At 45.7% G+C, this 21,998-nt stretch overlaps 1 long non-coding RNA gene across 1 annotated transcript in view; it reads left to right on the forward strand.

The window, feature by feature from the left end:
- The window catches only part of LOC132459628 (uncharacterized), a 34,177-nt gene extending 14,322 nt beyond the window's left edge, over positions 1-19,855 (forward strand). Inside the window, exon 2 of the long non-coding RNA XR_009526275.1 lies at positions 17,956-19,855. This is a non-coding gene — a long non-coding RNA (uncharacterized LOC132459628). The remainder of the gene's footprint in view (positions 1-17,955) is intronic.
- Positions 19,856-21,998: the final 2,143 nt, after the last annotated feature.

Here is a 21,998-nt window from a genome sequence, read left to right on the forward strand (position 1 = left end):
AGGGGTGGGGCCATCTAGGTGCCTAACACAATACCCCTTGTCAGTCAATCGCGTTCCCGGTGTGAGGAAGGTTGGCCGGGTAAGTAAAGAGGAGGGCGAGGAGGGGGGCGGCCACTGGCCCTTGGGTCGTTACGATCGGCCTTAATCCGCAGGCTAATAAGTTCAGAGAGGGGCCATATGCTCCGCAGCAATGTGCGAGGAGGGGAGTGTTGCCCCATGCTACTTACACCGGGACGGCGCTTTCTCAGGTACCGCCCCCCCACGGCCAGGGTCCTTTGTGCCGGGGGATCAGCCCTCTCCACACTGTGAATGGGCAGAATTGATTAAACCCCACCGTATAATTGTCAGCAAATCCCAGCGAATCATTTCCCACCCATTTGAAAAGCACAAAAGTGCTTTTCTCTTTTTCCCCCTTGACTCTTTCCCCCCCCCCCCCTCCTATCCTTTGCATCCATACCCCTTGTTGTCCTTTCTTTTCTGTCTTTTTTTTTTGAAGGGGACCTGGTTGTGTTCGTCGGTGAGGGCCGTGCACTGGAACAGTAAGAAGAGGCCGGAGAATTGGGAGTGGTTATAATCATACCTCAGGCATGTTTAGTTGGTAAGACTGTGTCGTTTATAGTTTCACATCCAAGTGGTTTAAAGAGCCTGGAGCTTTTTTTTTTGTAGCCCAAAACTGCTAGAAAGGTGTTAATACAGGGATGAAGAGGGAAACAAGAATCTTATAGTCTTAAAGAGAATATATAGTTGAAGTATAATTTTAAAAGTGTTATCGACTTATGAATGCTTCGCTATGCATCTGCTTTGTTTGTATTTCTTGCCGCCCTATTTCTTGTATGTTAATATTCTCAAACCACAACAGTCTATTGCTACCTTAAAAGCGAACCAGTGGTTTTTATTCAATTTTAGCATGATTGCAAAATGATCCCGAGCAGGACTGACCACCAATCCACCCATCTGACATATGTCTCCGAACCAATCAATGCCCTATTAAGCACACATGTTTAACACCCATTCATTGATCTGAGTGGTCCCAGGACAGAGGTCCTCGACTCCCTGATCTCACTCATTTAACCCCTGACCTCTAATTTTGCAAATAGAGTTATTGTGGAGAAAATTCAATTTAACTTTCCGACTATAGTTTCAAATATTTAAGAAAAACAATGTTAATAAACTTAGGTCCCACTGAAATATGTAATGTCTACATTTGTTGAGTCATCACTGAAATCTTAATAAAAAAGACATGTGCCAAATCAATTGTCAGTAAAACGAATGATGTAATGATGTATAATAGTAGTAGTATTAATAGTATAGTGGATTTTAGTGTTGAACTATATCACTGGTAAGTTTTCTTTGCACTAAGGGTCAAATGCAAATCAGTAGGGAACAGTCTCCCACCTTTTTAAACCCTGCATTGATCCACAATGTTCATGTTTGGTTTCCATTAGCAGATGAAGGGCATTGTTTGTGAGAGCGATCTTCATGCTAAGATCTTTTAAACCTCCCCAGCATGTAGATTTATGAGTCTGGGGGCAAGGGCACTGAGTGCAGCCAAGCATATCCTCTATGGCCCCTGAAACACAAGAGGATGATGATGAGCACATGGTGACTGACAACGGGAATGAAAACAGGTAGGAAGGAAGAGAGAGTCCCATGTTAGGCAGTGGGAGACTTATGTTCTCAAGATGGAATGATTTCTTTCTATGCATAAAATAGACGTAGCAAACCATATGCATTAATATGGTAAACTTAAATGTTGTCAGGAAACGTACTACTTCTAGCCTCGTTTTTCCATGCAAAGTAGTTAAACCCAAGAGTCAAAGACCTTCCCTCTAAAAGCCTCTTCTGCGGAGGTAATTATCGTCCTCAACCTACATTTCTGCATCCATAATCGCTCCCCATGCACATTTCCCCGGCCCCTTTCCATAATGTGCTTGATGACGTTGAGTTTTGTAAGTGGCTGTTCTTTTTCGTTTTTTGAACAGAAAAGCAGGGAATAGCTATTAGGCCTGTACATTATTGTACTTTATTAATATTCAATGAATCAGCCTACAGGGTTTTTAGAACATCAAGGTCATTTGGAAGCTGTTGCACTGTTGACATTGGCAGCGATCGATGCTAGTTCTTAAGTCCTGCTTAATGCAAATGACCAAAAAAATATTTATAAAAACATCTATTTATTTTTTATCATCAAAAAAATGTAATCGAAACAGTTCCATGATCAAATTATGTTATGTGATGAATCGCCCAAGTGTACGTGTGTGTTCGTGAGCTATTGGTCCTGTGTCCGTATCTCTGTGACCCCTTTCTCACCGATTAACGATGTCCACTCCCTGGCTAAGAGCCAACAGAATGAGCCTCCTGGGACTGGCAGGGGAAGGGGGGAGGGCCGTGCCCTTTGACCCCTGGCGACGACAGTGGTTTGACCGGCATGTGCGCTCTTGTCCGGAGGAGGTCGACAATGGGACCTTGTCACGGGCCTTAAGCAAACAGATTAGGTCAAGCGGTTGTGACATGGGAATGGCCAACTGCCACCCTACTCAACACTTTAATGGTGTGACCCGTGAACCTGAGAGAAGTAGTAATAGTGTTTTTTATCACGCGGTTGTATCGGTGGCCCATGTAGTGGTGCTCATAGTCAACATGGAAGGTGAACATGTGAAAGTCTTGATGAATTACGTCACAGTCTAGTTCAATTAAACAATTTGTCCGTGTAACCTTCGACGTGAATCTAATTCCTCTCCTACTGGAGTTATAAAGTAGATATCCCTGAATAAATGAAGAAGATGATTTAAACATTGTCTGCTCTAAGCTGGGTGATATGATTTTTTAAAGAGCCCCCAGACTCTGTACCCTTTAGGTTTAGTCTGGGGGTCAAGTGTGCTGTCTGGTAGTGTCCATCACAAACTAGTTAAACACCCTGTGTTTTTTTTTTTTCTGCTGCTCTTTAACCCTCCCCTCTCCCCCCCAACTCGGACCACTCCATAAACACCACCCCATCATGTCCCCCTCCCCTAACCGTGCCTATAGACAGACCTCCCCTTCCTCACACTCTCTCCACCACCGCCCCCTCCCCAGTCCTCCGTGGTTGACCGTATCCTCAGTGGACATGCTCCTCCTTTATGTCCAGGGATGTGGACAAACTAGAGGGGCAGGGTGCACGGCTGGGAGGTCAGGGGTTTATTGACCAGGGGACGGGCACTCGCAAAACAATTCAAGCCTTTTGTAAAGCTTTTTGTGCCCCCAGCACATGACAAAACTACTCCATTTAAGGCCAATAAATAGTTATTATCTATAGAATGATCTTCTTAACAACATGCTTTCTTTTCGTAGAAAATAATACCTTATCTTAAATGTAATCCATATTATTATATGTGAAAAATCATATTATTTAATATATATATATATATATATATATATATATATATATATATATATATATATATTTATATATATATAGATTAATTATGTAATTTATTAACTGCAGTATATCATGTGTAACTCTGTGGGGAGGACCTCTATTTGGCCGTTCTCCACAGTGTAATCAGGCCATGGCCCCCAGCCCCTGTGGAACAGTAGGGCTACTAAATGGTAGATTGTGTACCTCTCCCCCCATAGGTTATGAATCTAATTAAGCGCGGGCCTGGCGCCTGCTTGGACAGCCTGTGTTTACATAAAGCGTCCCAGTGGGACCAGCCTTGCGGTTCAAGAGGTCAATCCTGGCCTGTCAGGGAGCCCCGTGACATTTCTTTCCCACGTCTCTGGGCCCTCATTGTCCACAGTGAGGAGCCTGCCTTAACGTTTGGCCCCGGGAGGTGGTGTGTGGCGTGAGAGGGAGGCCTGGGGGCATTGCACCCAACCCCCCCCCCCCCCCTTAGCAAGTCGCTGGGAAACAGGCGTGAGCAGGCGGGGTAGGGCCGAGTGAGGACAGCATGGGGTCATTTTCCGGCTTGCTGCCCCTCTAAAGGCCTCTGGAGCACAGGATTGGCCCCTGGAGGAGCACTTGTGTGGAGGAAGGCACAAAGGGCTTTGTCTGTGTTTGTGTGTGTGTGCGTTTGTGTGTGTGTGTGTGTGTGTGTGTGTGTGTGTGTGTGTGTGTGTGTGTGTGTGTGTGTGTGTGTGTGTGTGTGTGTGTGTGTGTGTGTGTGTGTGTGTTTTAACGTGTGTGTGTGTGTGTTCATGTTTGTGTGCGTTAATGTCTGTGTCAGTGTGTGTGTGTGTGTGTGTGTTCATGTTTGTGTGCTTTAACGTGTGTTTGTGTCCATGTTTGTTTGTGTTAACGTATGTGTGTGTTTGTGTGTGTTTTAACATGTGTGTGTGTGTGTTAACGTTTGTTTGTGTTAACGTGTGTTTGTGTGTGTGTGTGTGTGTGTGTTTCAACAGTGTTATTGTGGTAAGCAAATACATATTTAATAAGAATAAGGAATCAATAAAAACAACTCATACTACTGAGCTGAACTACTGTTGAACTACTAATTGCTTGTAGAATTGTTAATATTCAGTACACGATGTGCTGTTAATACACCATGCTAACACACTGGTGCGTCCGAACTCTGCAATAAGTAGATGTGCATTAACATGCTGCCCCTTGTAGCACTAGAGTATCCTTAGAAGCTAACACAAGGAGCTTTTGAATTATAAATAGACATCAGCAAAATGAATAAATAAAACATATCATTCTGCAATTATATCTTCTTCTCTGTCGACATGCCGGGAAAATATATATATTTTCTTCTTCCTGCTTGCAATAAGATCATTCTTTTTAATGCTTGCTTCGGGGTCCCTGGCAGAGTTTGGGGTTGGAGTGTGTACAGTAATATGTGACTGGGACTTTGTTCATCTAAGGGGGGTAGCACAGTCGCTAGTATGAGCGATGGAAAGTTACCCCATCCCCCGCCCCCCACCCCTAGCCTATTTCTTTAGAGAGCTGTGTGTAGCAGGAGCAAAGATCTGGTGGGAGAAACAGTCTCCTGTGTGAGTGCCATTGCTCCTGCGACGAGGGGTGTGTGCAACTGTGACGGATGGCAGCCATCTTGTTTTAATGTATTAAAGATTCAATATGCACCCAGCTCCTATAAGTTCTCTCCCAGAGGAATATCATAGATCTAAAACATATAGGTGGGGTGGATTTCATTTGTTAGTTTTCTTCGGAAATAAAGTGACTGAATGAATTTAAGTTGTTTCAAATAATGTGTATTTGGGTTTCACTTGCTTTATGATTTGGTTGTTTCCTCCTCCACCGAAAGCGTTTTTTAAACGTGTACATTTGTTCAAAGTTAAAGGAACAAGTCAAATGGGGAGAATTAGAATGGAGAGAATTGTTCAAAGATTGAAAACAAAGGAGAGGCCAAGCCTAGCCCCACACATATATTTTAGTAAATCAAATGTGCATTTACTTATTGGTGTTTGCCTTGGCTAAACATATTACCACTGGCGTCGCTTTACCAGACAGAAGAACCTGCCTGATCAAATCATCCCTCAAATCCAAATGACAAACAACAACAATGCAATCCAGTGGCTGATTGCTGCTGTTTCCTTGGCTTTCCCTTTCCCCTTGGTCTCTGCAGGGGAATTGTGTGCTGGTCTTTTATGGATTGCATTTATCAGCTGTTCGAGAGAATCGAAATGCCTCATCCAATGTCAAAACTTTCTACAAATACTTTACACCAAACTTTTTATTTTAATTCGAAAAATAGATAAACAGAATGTTTTGGCTGAGTGATAGGTTTTTCTCTGCTCTTACCTTCATTCCCCCTGAAACAGCCCTGGTGTGTGAGAGACTGCCATTTTACTTTCACATGTATTTATTCATGGACCTGACATTTTGAACAACCTCTGCTATTCAGCCAAGTTACAGAGCAAGACAATTTCCCCCCGTTCGCTTGCCATCGCGTCAGACCCTTGGAACTCTCCTCTCTGTTTATGGAGCCCAGGTAGAGTAAGAACTACTATTAGCTTAACAGACAAGAGGCTTCGAGCCGCATTCAAACACATATAATGAGCTGTTAGCATAACCAGTGCAAACATCTTCTTCTCCCATCCTCTTACTTATAGCAGTATCCTTCTTAAACTACCCAGTGTTTAGAGAAATACCAATCCCCCCTCCCAACGTCCAAACCTCACCCTGCCAATAGAGGGCCTGTTTAAATGCACCCCCCACCCTCTCCCTTCTTCTTCATTGACGTTAGGGTAAATATTCACACAGTCCTCCAAGGTGCCCTCGCTATTACCCACGTGCGCCATGTTTGCCCACCAGTTAAACCCTTAAGGGGGGTAGGAAGGGGTGGGGGGGGGATGGTTTGGTTGAGATGAATAGGGGCCGAAAGCGTTGCTCAAGGACGTAGTCGAGGTTGCGCAAACAAAAAACCTTCCCCTGATTGGCTTAGGAAAACAACCCGGTCCTGTGGGCAACGGGGAGAGAGGAGTGAGTGGGAAGGGTGAAAGCAGAGGGCTGTTTTGCTCGCGCTCTGCCCGTCAATTAGAGCCGCTGCCGAGGATATAGCTGCCAGCTAGCCGAGCGCGCCGGGGCCGGGCTCACGATCTCTTCTGGCCTCCGTCGGATGTGCCGAGATATGGGGCTGAGCCGCGGTTCACCTCAGATAGGAAAACCCTGTCAATATTCATCTATTTAATAACCCTGAATGTGCTGCGGCTGCTCACTGCCCCCCCCCCCCCCCCCCCCCTCCACCCCACCCTTACCCACCAGCCCCCCCCCCCCCCCCCCTCCGTTTGAAGACTGTGGGGTCTGCGTTTCCCTTTGATGTATGTTCATTGTCAGACTTCCGATCTAAAATCTTCTTCACAGATGGAGTTGGTGACATTTTCTTTTTCTTCGTTTCTTTTTTTTGGAACGTTCCTTCAATCCAACCTCAAAGGTTTGCGGCGGCATGGCTCTCGCTAAGATGCTTTGTTGTGAGCTAAAGGAGGACATCGGCGCTGTGCTGTACTTCTTCCCCACTGGGACTTCTGTCGCTAACTCAGTGCCGGGAGTTTTGGTCAGGGATGTTACCAGCACTTTGCTGTCACATTTTTATGTGTTGTAGATAGGATAGTATAGATATAGTTTTGATGGTCGTAGCCAATGGCTACGTCTACAAACACACACACACACACACACATGCACACCCATGCACGCACACATACACACACACACACACACACACACATACACACATAAACACACACACACAAACACACACAGGCATGCTTACACACACACATACGCACACGCACACATACATACACGCAAACACACACACACACACACACACACACACACACACACACACACACACACACACACACACACACACACACACACACACACACACACACACACTTGTGCACACACACACACACACACACACACACACACACACACACACACACACACACACACACACACCACACACCAACTCACCATGACAAATTGTTACTGTACAACCTGTTACTGAACTGAAATTGCGCTTACTCGTGGATGACATTTCTCCACACATTGTTGTTGACTATTGTGTGTGTTTATGGTTTCATCATTTGTGCAAAGTGATATAATAATACAGTCCTGTCATGGAGCGGCTGGAAATAAACTACTATAAGTCTATTCATATCTGCAAATGTAATTCAGTCATATTTTGAAAGTATAAATGTATGAATGTAACCCTGTACTAAAAAAAAATATATTGACATACTTTCTGCTAATATCAGACAGAGAAAAAAAAATCCCATCCCAGATATAAGTTCAAATGTAGCACAATGGCATATTCATCATGACATTGTTGCCAGAAATATCACTCAATAGCGCTCGCAGCATACATTTACAAGGACAACCAGGTTGGCAGAGGTTGTCTTCTGAGCAGAGACAACCAACCAGACGCGAGGACACAAAAGGCCCATTGAAACTTAGCAGGGCAGTGCAGACCCACCCACGAGTGTATTCTCCTGTCTCTGTAACAAAGCACACACACACACACACACACACACACACACACACACACACACACACACACACACACACACACACACACACACACACACACACACACACACACGCATCTCCCATCTCAAGGGTCTGGCAGAGGACACAGCTTTTTAGACCCCCCTCCCACGGCACATAACTGTAATGTCTGACAACTACCTCCTCCGTTTTTCTTTTCTTGTCTCTTTCTTTCTTTCTTTCTTTCTTTCTTTCTCTCTTTCTTTCTTTCTTCTTCTTCTTCTTCTTCTTCTTCTTCTTCTTCTTCTTCTTCTTCTTCTTCTTCTTCTTCTTCTTCTTCTTCTTCTTCTTCTTCTTCTTCTTCTTCTTCTTCTTCTTCTTCTTCTTCTTCTTCTTCTTCTTCTTCTAATTTTAGTCTTCCCCCCTGTCTTTGTATGCCGCTGTATGCTCCATACATCCCCCACCAGCACCACCCAGCACCAGGCCTCTGCTCCGTCACATCTCCCTCCTCCTCCTCTCTCCTCTCCCTGCTCCTCTGGCGCTCTAGAGGAGCTATACTGCCAGCAGATAAGAGGAAATGAAGTCTCGTCTGCACAATTTAAAGCGCCGCTTTGAAGCAAATGCGAAATAGCAGCTCTTCTAGTCTTTTTTTTTTTTGCTTCTCTAGGCTGATAAAAAACATTAAAGAAATAATAAAATAAAATAAGGGCCCTCTCGTGAAAAACACTTTACCCCTCTGTGCCCTGCTCTCTCTCTCTCTCTCTCTCTCTTCTCTGTCTCTTCCCCCCCCCCCCCCCCCCCCCCCTCTCTCTCTCTCTCTCTCTCTCTCTCTCTCTCTCTCTCTCTCTCTCTCTCTCTCTCTCTCTCTCTCTCTCTCTCTCTCTCTCTCTCTCTGCGGATCATTGCTCTCATTAAACAGATTTGGGGTTGAGGTTGAAATTACAATGACTCCGTGGCTGTTAATGGGCACCAGGGGTTGAAAGCAGTGGGCAGGGAGAATGCTCCTGACATTTCTCTTTATGTGTCTCTTTGAGGCTGCAACCAGCACACTCAGATAGGTGGAAGGTGAACCGTGAACTAAGCTGCAATCAGGGGATTGATTACAGCCCCTTGTAATATTGATATGTGCCCATGATTATTGAAAGGGATTTATTTTTAGGTTTTAGGTTTCAAGGTGAAATTGAAATAGTCTGGGACGTCGGGGAGCTTGTTAGTCTGTGTCTCACATTGGATGTGGGAAATGTAGGTATTTTATTTTGATCTGACTAGTAACTGGAACAGGCAGTTCTGGTCCTTATTAGTCGTATCCCGGGAGTTCTTGGCTCTACACTCGCTAGAACGTCAGTGTGTCTGCGTGCTTGTTGTGATACTTCTACAGTATATATATGTGGGGGGTGCTGAGTCTACCTCCTGGTACGAACGGCACATTCCGGGAAGAGTTCAAGCATTACACACTCTGCAGGGAGTGTGTTGTGTGTGTGTGTGTGTGTGTGTGTGTGTGTGTGTGTGTGTGTGAGTGGTGCTAATATGAGAAATAAAGATTGAAGAGGTTGTCAGCCGTAGCGCCCCAGCGCAGGAGGAGGGAACGATTTTCTTTCAGGAGAGAGAAATGTTATAACTGGGTTGATAATGTCAACCCGGATATCACATTGTTCAAGACGTTTACAGGCTTATTCTGTAACTGGCTGAGGTTATGATTAAATCCTTCATTAATGTCCAATAATGTCGATTCAAGCTTTCAATCTGCCATTATCAAGATGTTGCAATTTGCCTGTGTGTGTGAATGTGTGGGTATATGTGTGTATATTCGTCTGTGTCCATGTGTGTCCCTGTGTGCGTGTGTGCGTGCGTGCGTGCACACATGAACGCAAGCGCATACGCACAGGTGCGCCTACGCACGGCCGGAATGTGTGTGGGTTGCACTTTGACGATAGCAAATTGCAACGTGTTTGTACGTACACCTTCCTGAGCAAAGACCTCTCCCGGTGACTGCCTAGGGCGAAAGCAGAGTCTGCTAATCTGCGTCTGCCTCTCGTCTCTGAGCGCCCTGCGTCGATGATGTGGTGGGGGAGGTGGTGGGCTGCGGTGGGGGGGAACGTTTTAGCCCCTGCAGTGTGCTGTAGGGCATCAGCCCTCGCCCGTTCATTCCGCTAACGCACCGCCTCTCCTCGGCTCTTCAGTTCCATCACACCGCGGTTGTTCCTTCGCTTCCGACAAACTCTCGCTAGTGCGGGTGCTCTTTTTTTTTTTTTTTTCAACCACACTCCTCTCTATCCATGTGGCTCCTTTCAATTTACAGAAATGAGAGATGGCTTAAAAATAGGGAATTGACTTTGGACTGCCGTCCGAATAAAGTATGCGCACATGCACACATTTATATCGGTGTCGGCTGCTGAAGAGCACTCTCTAGCCGGAGAATCAAATCATCTACTTAATGTATAGCCTTATCTTGATTGGCACTCGGACACGGCAAGGCTGTGGAATAAAGTTGGCGGAATATGCACACAGCGAAGCCAGATGTAGCCTGTTTGATTGAAAAGGGAATGCAGACATCCTTAGTGGTGAACTCCAACTCCATGACAGCCAATGAAATTTAATTTGCCAAATGAATTCACCGAAACAGCCCGGCATTCACAACGCTATTCTGGGGATGGGAAGAAATCACAGTGTATCAAATGCACATCAAGGAACATTTCTCTCAACCATTGGCTGACTCCTAAAGATCTTTTTTTTTTTGTTATATGTTCGACTTGTCGTAGAACGTGATCAAATAATGAAATCAGTTTTTTCCCTCGTATATACTTCTTTCATCATGCAGTCCTAATAGGACCCCCTTCATCCTTTCTCTTAGTCCTCGCCTAAAAAAAACCCTGAAATGCAGTAATCCCGCCAATTACCAACAGGGGAACACTTGATTGAAAGGTGTTAACATGTAATAACCCCTATTTTTCCTGTCTGGCCCTACCTTGTGACCACATGCTTTCAACTGCTTTATTAGAACCAGAAGGCCGGACTCCTGTGGTGTTGGCGGAGAGGCCTAATGAAGGGTTAGAGATCGAGGGGGTGGAGTAGGAGAGGCCGGCGTGTGTGCGCGGTGCGAACTACCCATCTGCCTCTTTTCCATCTCAGCACGGAGCAGCAGAATCTGCGTCATTCCTCAATAGATCGGCAGCGAGCAATCTTCACCAGAAGGTGTTCATTGATTCCGTGCGTAGTACCTGCATTTAGCATCCACTAATCCTCATGATTAGCTTGCAATGGTAGAAGAAGGAGATGGCTCTGATTGGTGTGTGTGTGTGTGTGTGTGTGTGTGTGTGTGTGTGTGTGTGTGTGTGTGTGTGTGTGTGTGTGTGTGTGTGTGTGTGTGTGTGTGTGTGTGTGTGTGTGTGTGTGTGTGTGTGTGTGTGTGTGTGTGTGTGTGTGTGTGTGTGTGTGATACGATGTCTATCAGGTCCCTAGGATCTCTGACGTCCATCTGCCAGTTGCTCTCGGAGAACCTTCCTCCTTGTTAGTAGAAAGCATGCCCACCCTCCCCCCCCCCCCCCCCCCCTAGGCTTCGGGCAGCCTACAAGATGAAACCATCATTAGCGAGGGACACCCCGGTATATGCCTGCCGTATAGCGGCGAGATCTGGGGACCCAAACACCAAGGGGACCAATCATAACACGGCATCAGATTCCGCAGCCGCACACACACTTCCTGTTTCACAGATCTTAAACCACTCAACTTTGGGGCGATGTGAAGCTTAGCGAGAGGCCTACTTGGCCTTATTGTTCTACGGAGAGGGTCACCTGGTGGAGCTGGATGTGATTTTCACCTCTGTGTGGAATGGTGTGAAGCTATGATGGAATTTTGACGGGCCCAGGGGATGTGGTGTCACGGGGCGCTAAAGGATGTCACAAGTCAACTCGTAGGTAAAGGAGTGGGTTCCTGTAGGAAGATGCTTTCTGCTTTAAAGATGTGGGTGATTGATAGAAGTGGTGGTGGTACCCCAACTCCCACAACCCCCCCACATACCCCCTGCTGAGTGCCATGGACGGATCAAATGTGGAGAGAAATAATATAAGCCATGACCGTGTGCCTTTGTACTTCTTGGGCCTAATGATGGTCAATAGCGAGCGTTCTAATAGAGGAAGACGCCGTCCGTCACAACTTTGAAATATAATGGAAATATGGCTTGTATTCGAGGGGAAACTCCCAGGGATGTAGGCCACACCCTTCACACACATTTTACATCAGCAAAATATCAAGTTGTTTATTATGGATTTTCCATGAAATGCCCACCCCGCTACAATTGGCATTGGCTTGTGTCAAGTAGAGTGAGCCATAAAGAAAGAATACAGTTTGTGAATGCAGAGGGTCTATCACAATGCTATTGCCAGGGCTTAATCATTACCTTCTGACCGCCCTAACCGTTATTGTCCAGCCCTTCCACCGCTAAAACTGCATTAGCATAACTCTCTTGCCAGTAGAGGTAATGGCGGCGTGAAATTGCTGTTGCTTCAGCAGGACCTTACCCTTCCCCTGCTCTCTCCCTCCGGGTGCAAGGCCACAGCGGTGGGCTGAGACCATCTTCTATCCCCTCTCTCCCCTTCTCTCTCTCTCTCTCTCTCTCTCTCTCTCTCTCTCTCTCTCTCTCTCTCTCTCTCTCTCTCTCTCTCTCTCTCTCTCTCTCTCTCTGTCTCTGTCTCTGTCTCTCTCTCTCTCCCCTCTCCTTCGCTTCCTCCTTCAATTCAAAGGGAATTTGTAACTGAATTTGAATTGGGCTGCGCCCCTTTACCGAGGACCGGGGCTAATGAGACATTTTGCCTTGAAATCCCAGCCCAAATGGAGAGGGCCCCGATGGGCTGAGGGCCCGAGACGATGCCTACCCCGCCAGTCAGGTGTGAGGATGCTCGCATGACTACCGCGAAGGGGGGTGGCAGTGGTTTTCCATATAGGGGGAAAAAGAATTAGGATAAGCCTTTGTAGGGTGAAGGCCCTGTCTTTTTTGCAAGGGTCGCCCCTCTGGGTTGCCATTGTGAAGTCCACGGTGTGAATCGCCTTAGTCCTGTGTGATCTGCATCTTCGCTGGATGGAGAGCGCCTGCACAGCGCGGTCCGCCCCCTGTTGCATACATGTATTAGGCTCCGGGTTTAAAAGGAAAGACGCCCGTGAGAATCTACAGGGGGGGGTGGGGGGTGGGTGACAATTAGATTGTGGTGGAGGACCAGCTCTAGCGAAGGTTGGCTCTTCTTTGGGAGGAATGATTGAAGAAGTAGAAGAAGAAGAAGGCGGAGAAGAGGATGGGGCAGGGAGGTGGGGGGGGGGGGGGGGCTGGACATATAGAAATAGGTACACTTGACAGTTTGTGGTCAGGGGGATCATCCGAGAGACGCTGTGTGGCTGTGATGATGAAAGGAGCGGGGAGCTTGACGTGGTAGGGGTGCTACCTTTAATCAGGGGCCCCAAGGAGAGGGGCCCGCGGCCCACGGCCACCGCTAGCCACTGTCATGGTAATGAAAGAGGCTCTGGGTGTGAAGAAAAGAGCTAGCTTGTTACCAAAGTGCTAATTAATGCATGCGGCAAGCAGAGGTGTCCGTATGGAAGAGGGTTTGAGGCATTTTAATGAAGTGTGTGCGTGTATGTGTGCGTGCGTTTGTGCGAGTGTGTGTGTGTTTGAGTGTGTGTGTGTGTGTGTTTGTTTGTGCTTGTGTGTGTGCTCATGGTTGTTTGTGCAGGAGTGTGTTGTGCCTGTACGATAGACACCTTGTGTTGTACAATGTGAAAGGTGTGCAAATATTGCAGGTAATACTGTGGAAATGTTTCGGTGACACGAATCCTAAAAGTAGAGTCGCACAGCAACACTGCATCCAGCGTGAACATTTAATAGAATAAAGAACCATGACGATTGGTTTAAAACAAGCTTCCGGGTGCTGTGGAACCAATCAGAGCGGACTCCATCCTCCATGAAAACACAGAGTCCATAGGAGAACAACTAAATCACCATCCTTCATATAGGCTACGGTGCCATCGCCCCGCCACTCCTCATGACACCTCACGTCCTGAACCGTCCGACCAAGGAGGAGAGGACAGCACAGAACAGCCCTCCCTCTCTCCCGCCGTCGCTTAAGGTCTCAATCCAGACGCTCCCTCTCTTCTCTTCCACGTCTCTCCCACGGTCGCCTGGACCGGGGCTGGGGGGCCGTGTGATGGCCACAGGCAGAGCATATGGCCCCAGGCTGGGTCCGTGTCTGGGGCCGTTAACGCTGGCTACAGGCGGATGGCATTGTTGCGCGTGTCACCCGGGCAAGACACAGCGAGGGGAGTGTGTCAGGGTAAAAGAGGAGGAGGGGCGGGGCAGGGAGAGTCTTTGTCCCTCTTTGGACCGCCCGCAACACCCCCCAACCCTGCCCCCTTCGCCACACACACGCACACACACACACACACACACACACACACACACACACACACACACACACACACACACACACACACACACACACACACACACACACACACACACACACACACACATGCACACACACACACACACACACACACACACACACACACACACACACACACACACACACACACACACACACACACACACAGACACACACACACACACACACACACACACACACACACACACACCCTCTTGTTCCCACACACCCCTCTGTCGTGTGCACCCACATCCTGCTGTGGCGATGGGTGTGCTGTTGTTGTCGTTTTTTTTAACAGGGAAATCCTTCTACAAAAAACACAAGTTATCCTTCGTCATTTGTTAATATTATGATATAGTTGGAACGCGTTATATATACTATACTATTGTAAGGGCGCTATTGTGTTGCGTCCTCTACTTCAATGGGAACCCGAGAGGGAGTGGCCCGTCAGGGAGCTGGCATGCACACAGGAATCACCATCCCCTCTGCTCATTAATTCAGTGTATGGGATTATGCCGTTGTTGGTAAGGAACATTGTATTTTATTCGACACCTTGAATATATGGACGGGTAATGGTTTTAAAAGAACGTGTAAAAGCACGTGGTTGGGCTGTGAATGGACTGTTATTTTAGTTTGAGCGCTGTAAAAGTAGAATAATGCCTGGAATCCTGGACGCACAGAGTTTCAACGCTAGATTGTGATTTATTGTTCCTTTTTGCCAACGGTATATCAAACGTATTAAAAACACACATGGGCGCTGTCTCAACAGGGGGGCTAGAGATTCACCCTGCGCCCTAATATTTTTCATTATGCCACTCCTCCTATATGCCCCCACCCCCACCCCCACCCCCAAGCATGTGCACCCTGTAAAGAACCATTATACAAATGTCAAGAGGTCCCTCTTTCCAGTCCTGTCTGTCAAAATCATGTGCCATTATGCAAATTGCCGGGTGAACATACAGTGCTGAAGATTTGACAAAGTGCTCCAAATCTAAGGTTGTATAATGAGAAAAAATATAAAAACACACCGTTTTATTTATTCATTTGCTAAATATACGTGTTTTTCAATTATCTTTAATAGCCCTCTCAATGATTACATTAATAATCTAGGAATCTCTCGGGTATTATTTAGTTTTACCTGTAGTTAGAAGCATAGTTAAATTCAAAAGACAAATTGTACCCATTTGTGCATTGAATTGTGGGACATTTGTATCAAATTTCTCTCAGCTTTGTTTTCAAACCAATAAACTATTGATCAGCATTTTGTGTCTCTGGCCTCACATAAATTGAGACTCCATTTATTTTCTTTTACAGTGATTCAACAATGACTGACTATTGAGTGGCCTACCCACACTCACATAACCTCCCATCTCTTTCCTGCATTTGAGGCAAAGTGATTTCCCGCAGCCTCCTATTAGATATAAGGGCATTCTATGCAAGAGGCTTTGTCCTTTCATATTTCTAATTTCTGACTGTTTCCAACCTGGTCTTAAACGGTGGTCTCAAGTGGCTTTAGACACAGGCCGGATTGGACACATGGAAATGGTAAGGACGACGTATGCATGGAGTATAAGTAGGAGGCCAGGAGGGTACCATGAAATGGAGGTCAGCCACATAATGCCCCACATTCGGAACAAAGGTTCACTGTAGCCATTAACCATGACATTCCCCTTCTCCTAAACACCCCCTTTTCCAAACTAAGCGGTCGCATTTGGAGAGAGGGAAAGCGTGTGCGAGGAAGAGGGAAAGGTGGTGTGTGAACCCTTACGCAGAAACAGCAGCAGCAGCAGCAGCAGCAGCAGCAGCAGTAGCGGCGGCGGCAGCAGCCATCGCATTCAGCGCGGTGCATTACAGGAGGGAGAAACACGGGGATCTGCGTTCACTTTGATACATAGGGGTATCCATTAGGGCCGAGAGAAATAAGCAGAGGGAAGAAAGAGAGAGAGAGAGAGAGAGAGAGAGAGAGAGAGAGAGAGAGAGAGAGAACTCCATTTTGACAGGCCTGAACGAGAGTATTGCTCCCATGTTTGTTTCTCAGAGCGGAGGAGTCATGGAAGTGATTTGAGTGACAGTGCATCCGATGTACACTGACACGTGGGCCTGCTTTACATTCCCTCTAATTGCCATGCATCACCAAAGCTCCACACACACACACACACACACACACACACACACACACACACACACACACACACACACACACACACACACACACAGACACACACACACACACACACACACACACACACACACACACTCACTCACTCACTCACTCACTCACTCACTCACTCACTCACTCACTCACTCACTCACTCACTCTCTCACACAGACACACACACACACACACACACACACACACACACACACACACACACACACACACACACACACACACACTCTCAACACACACTCACTCTCACACATACACGCACACAAACGTACACACACACAAACACACATTCACACACACACGTACACATGTAGAGCAGGGAAAAGGCGCCTGCTTTTTTTTGGGTCAAATCAGAGGCTGCTGTGATTTTCGCATACAAAGAAAAGGGAGGTGGTGTGGAAGTGGAGGAGGAGGAGGAGGAGGAGGAGGAGGAGGAGGAGGAGGAGGAGGAAGGGAGCGATGGTGGAGGTGGTGAAGGAGGAGAAGGGCTTAATGAGTAGGTGCTCTGCTGTTCCAGTTAGAGCTCCATGAAGGACAGAGAGGTTACTGGCCTTATTTGTATAACTCGCCCGCCATAATAACGTATGGCGTCAAAATCTCTCCTGCACCTCGGAGCTCTGCTCCAAGCCTGTGTGTGTGTGTCAGTGTGTGTGTGTGTGTGTGTGTGTTTGCCTGTTTGTGTGAGTGTGTGTGTGTGTGTGTGTGTGTGTGTGTGTGTGTGTGTGTGTGTGTGTGTGTGTGTGTGTGTGTGTGTGTGTATATGTGTGTGTGAGGTGACTTTCACTGTATTCTACCTATGCTCGCGAAAGCACGGGGAAGATTTAGCAGAAATGCCAAATGTAGAAACAAAGGAATCAAACGAGGGGAGCAGGAGAGAGGCACAATACAGTGAGCGACGCGGCGGCGTCTTGATTCATGTTGTTCTGAAAAGGCCCGAGATTGGAGGAAATCCTGGCGAGGATGAAAAAAAAAAAAAAAAAATGAAAAAAATAAAGCCTCCCCTTGCTGATGCTATTTTAATTAAATAGTTGCTAGGTTACGCAGAGCAAGACGACAGGGGTGGCTGGTGTGGCACAGACGCCTGAAGAAGGGAACGCTGTGTGTGTGTGTGTGTGTGTGTGTATGTGTGTGTGTGTGTGTGTGTGTGTGTGTGTGTTTTTGTGTCTGTCTGTGTGTGTGTGTGAGTGCGCGCACGTGTGCGGGAAGATGTCTCTGAACAATGAAAGCACATCCCTTTTGTCACGCTCAATCTATAATGAGGATTTTAAACGTGAGACGTATTGACATAAATTACAGCCAGAGTGATTTTTACGCCTTCTAAAACACTCTCTTCCACTTTCTCTCTTTCTGCCTGTCTCCCCCTACATTCTCCTTTCGCTTTTCTCTCCTTCTCCTTCTCCTTCTTCTTCTTTCATTGACTGTCACAGATCAGAGAGGGTTAAGGAAGCCCTGTATTTTCGTCAATGTGGAAATACTTTGGGCCCCCCTCTCCACTAATGTCTTTACCGAGGAGGCCGGGCTGCCCAGCCCACCGCGCCGAGGGATGCCAGACAATGGGGTGCGTGCTCCTGGATCTCCGTACCCCAGAAACAACCCCACGCCCACGGCCCGGAGTCAGACCGGCCTCCCCTGAGCCTTCCTTCACAGCCGGTCCTCCCTCTCCCTCCAACAGGCTGGTTCGAGGTCCAGAGCTCTGGCCAGTGGCCACACATAAAGCCAGGCAGCGTGCTGATGGATGGGGCAGGAGGAAGCAGAGGAGCCCTTGAAGTTGGTAATAAATGTGACAGGCCCTGCCGGATGAGGCTGTGCATAATCTCTCTCCGATGCTCCCGTATTACCTTTTCTTCCATTTATTTTTATTTTCATTTTTCCTTTTCATTTTATTGAAGTCCCTCTCGTCATCCCGGCTCCTCCTTTTCTGTGTAGGCACTAATAATGACAATGAATAACATTTAAGGATGCACTTCTTATTTTTTATCGCCACTTTTAATAACAAAATGTTGACTTGCTGTGGAATTAGTAGAGACTTCAAAATCAGAACTCTGACGCATAAATGTTTTTTGTAAAGAATATTTTGAATTATAATAATTCCAATCTGATTCCAAATAATTCGCAAAAATGATAGTGATCGCGCAATGTTGCTTTTCAGGTTTCATTTTCCTGACCATAATGCGTGAAGAGAGTGAAAGAAGAAAATTATAAATATACTAAAAAACATTGATATATTTATAAATGCATCGATAATATATATTCATAAACATATGTATGCATACATATATTTAAAAATATACATGTTTAATAATTCACACTGTAAATACTCCTCCAGTTGAAACACCATTCCTATTGGACAGTGTTGACGCAGTCAGCGGAGCTGCTGGTGTCTGTGAGTGTGCATGTGTGTGTGTGTGTGTGTGTGTGTATGTGTGTGTGTGTGTGTGTGTGTGTGTGTGTGTGTGTGTGTGTGTGTGTGTGTGTGTGTGTGTGTCCAAAAGGGCCGTCTCCTCTGGGAGGTGATCTGAACGACCTCCAATAACCTCCAGTCCTTCCTGGATGTCCAACAAGTCGCTCAGAGCTGTCAGGGGGTCTTTCATACCAGGCCAGTGTCAATATGTTAACCATGCTCACGCGCAACAAAAAGGATCGAACCGCAAATTAACTCTCTCAATTAATTTGAATTATGGATTTCTCGTGTACGTGTAAACCTTGCACTTTGAATTATGAATAAATGACATCGCTTATGGCCATATTTATGTGTACACTCATCAGATAATGCATTCAGGTTGTGAGGAATGTGTTGCATCTCCCTTACCACATCTGCTACTATTAAATATAAAACTAATACTTCAAACCTTTTTCTCTTTCTTTTTTTATATAAATTATGTTTTTTTTTTATATCTGGCAACAACCAAATTACTTTAGAAAAATAATATTGTATAAGTGAGAATGACAAATGTTAACATTACTCTAACACAAGGTCACAATTAAAAAATGTCTGTTCATTCACCTCGAACGATGACTGAGTTCAGGCCTGCCATACCCCTTATTTCCCTCATGATCACGGTGTGTTCATCAGTTTATCAGGAAGAATAAATACAAAGCATGTATAAACTAAGCATTACAAATACATGTACATTCTGCGCTGATATTCTCACCGAAGGTCATCGTAACAGCAAGGTGGAAATAAATGAATAAAATGATTAAATCATTTCATACGCCTCTCTGCCCATGACAATAACTCCAGTATGATTCAGCATTGGATGTCAAAGATCTCCTTGGCGTGTGTTCATCTTGCACCGTCTGAGGCCTGCTCTAACACCACCATCAGCATGAGGGCAAAAAGGAAAAATGTGTGGTGCATCATGCTCAAGGAGACACCTTCATCTTGAAATCATACACACATACATATATTTATGTGGATTTGCATACCGCCCCCTAGTTCCACTTGATGTACAAACACCCTGTAAACGTGCAGTCTTCTGATTGGTGAGGAAATATGGCATTATACTGATGCGCAATGCAAACGGCCACCTCCCTCCGGTCTGCATGCGTTACATTCTCAGTCCAGGGCACTAGGGGGCAGTCACCTCTGTTGCTTCTTGTCTGAAGCAGGCCCTAACAAGAACCATGTCTTGAGAAATAAATACCGTAATAAATAAAAACATGAATTCATATATCTAGCAATACATTTTATTACAATCATTTTCATTCAAACGGGTTCACGGGGAATTTCACAACATGTCTTGTGTGGCCTGTTTGCAGGATATAAGGGTGCTCCATTCCAAAATAGCACAAAGGTGATTTCCTATTATTAAATCATTCTGTTTTAATAGCATACACTATTATAAGCCTGTGCCTTTTAAATACCTAGTTGAATACTGCTAGGGCGTGCTTCACGCCTGAATCAACTCTCACACAAATAGGTGGCCTAGCCTACACTCAGAATAGTCACCAGAGCTGTGGCTGCTGGATGTATAATAAGAAGTGAGGAGTGATCTGCAGGCTTCTGCTAATTAAAGGCCTGCATGAGGCTGCCACGGCAACCCCAAAGGGACAATATTAATCTCAGTTTTAATGTAAGAGTGCTGGTGATCAGCGCCGGGGCAGTCAGCCCTGCTGTATTTCCACCGCAGACCTCAGATATGACTCGATGTAAATTTGCTTCGCTTGTTTGGCTTATCTCCTTTTCTTTCTTTTTTTCTGTTCTTTTCCGCCCAGGTTTTTTTTTCCCCTTTAATTTTCCTTCCATGGTTTTTCTTTCAACGTATCAGCGTGTGTAATGGTTAGGTTGTAACTGTTGTAGGGAGTATGCATTAAAAGAGCAGGTCGCTCGCTGATTAAATGCAAGGATGGGTACTTGTAACTGGGTCAAAACCAGTAAATTATGTTTTAATGAAAAAGAAGGACACTTTGAGGGGCATTAATCCTCCTGGAGAGCAGCAAGCCTGCGGAGACAACTGCCAAACCAGGGATGCTATTTTAAATGAGGAATGGAAAAGGTCTTTGTTGACAGGTTCTGGATCAGAGGTGAATGCAGAGACGCCCAAGTACCGATATTCTATATAGGCTAATGTTGCCCACCTTGACCATATTAGTTCTTTGTCACTATACTTTTTGGCACCAGTTCATAATATTCTCCGTTTTTTTTCAAAATCCTCACAGTCACATAACTTATATGTGTGTGTGTGTGTGTGTGTGTGTGTGTGTGTGTGTGTGTGTGTGTGTGTGTGTGTGTGTGTGTGTGTGTGTGTGTGTGTGTGTGTGTATGTGGTCACATGCATGCGTGCAAGTATGAGTGTGGATGTATGCACGTGTGTGTGTGTCTGTGTGAGTTTGTATGCTTATGTAAGTGTGTGTGTGTGTGTGTGTGTGTGTGTGTGTGTGTGTGTGTGTGTGTGTGTGTGTTTGTGTGTGCATGTGTATGTACATATGGGTGTGTATCTGTTTGTGTGTGTGTGTGTCCTTGTGTGTGAGCTGAGGATTAATATATATATATTTAGCATAATCAGACACTTGACATTCTTTTCAGTAAGTAGGCTACCGCAGTGCTAATGAACAACCTTTTCGGCTCATCTTGTACAGCTGTCTCTTGAATCAATTCATCAATCTTTCTTTTATTTTTCGAAAAGAAAAATGTGATTAAAAGGGTAATGGACTTCATTAAAAAAATGCGTTAAAAAATAACATTTATTTTAAGTGCTCGGAGTTTGATTCTTAATTCCGCCAGTGCACAATTGGAGCCCATGTTTTCAAAGGTTTTTCACCTTCAAAATGTGTACAAGGTTTAGAAATATTCTTCCTGCATTATAACTTGTCTTAAAAATCTTAAAAAGCCTTACAATGTTAAACCATCACAAATGTTTGAATTGTTCCTATCATTATCCTGGCTTGAGTTGCGGCCTTGTAAAAACAACAAAACAAAGGGAGCCGGGGTGGACAGTTCAAACTCAGTAAAGTGCTCTATCTCTGGAAG

Source organism: Gadus macrocephalus, chromosome 6 (assembly GCF_031168955.1).
Source record: "Gadus macrocephalus chromosome 6, ASM3116895v1".
In the NCBI taxonomy this organism is placed as follows: Eukaryota; Metazoa; Chordata; class Actinopteri; order Gadiformes; family Gadidae; genus Gadus; species Gadus macrocephalus.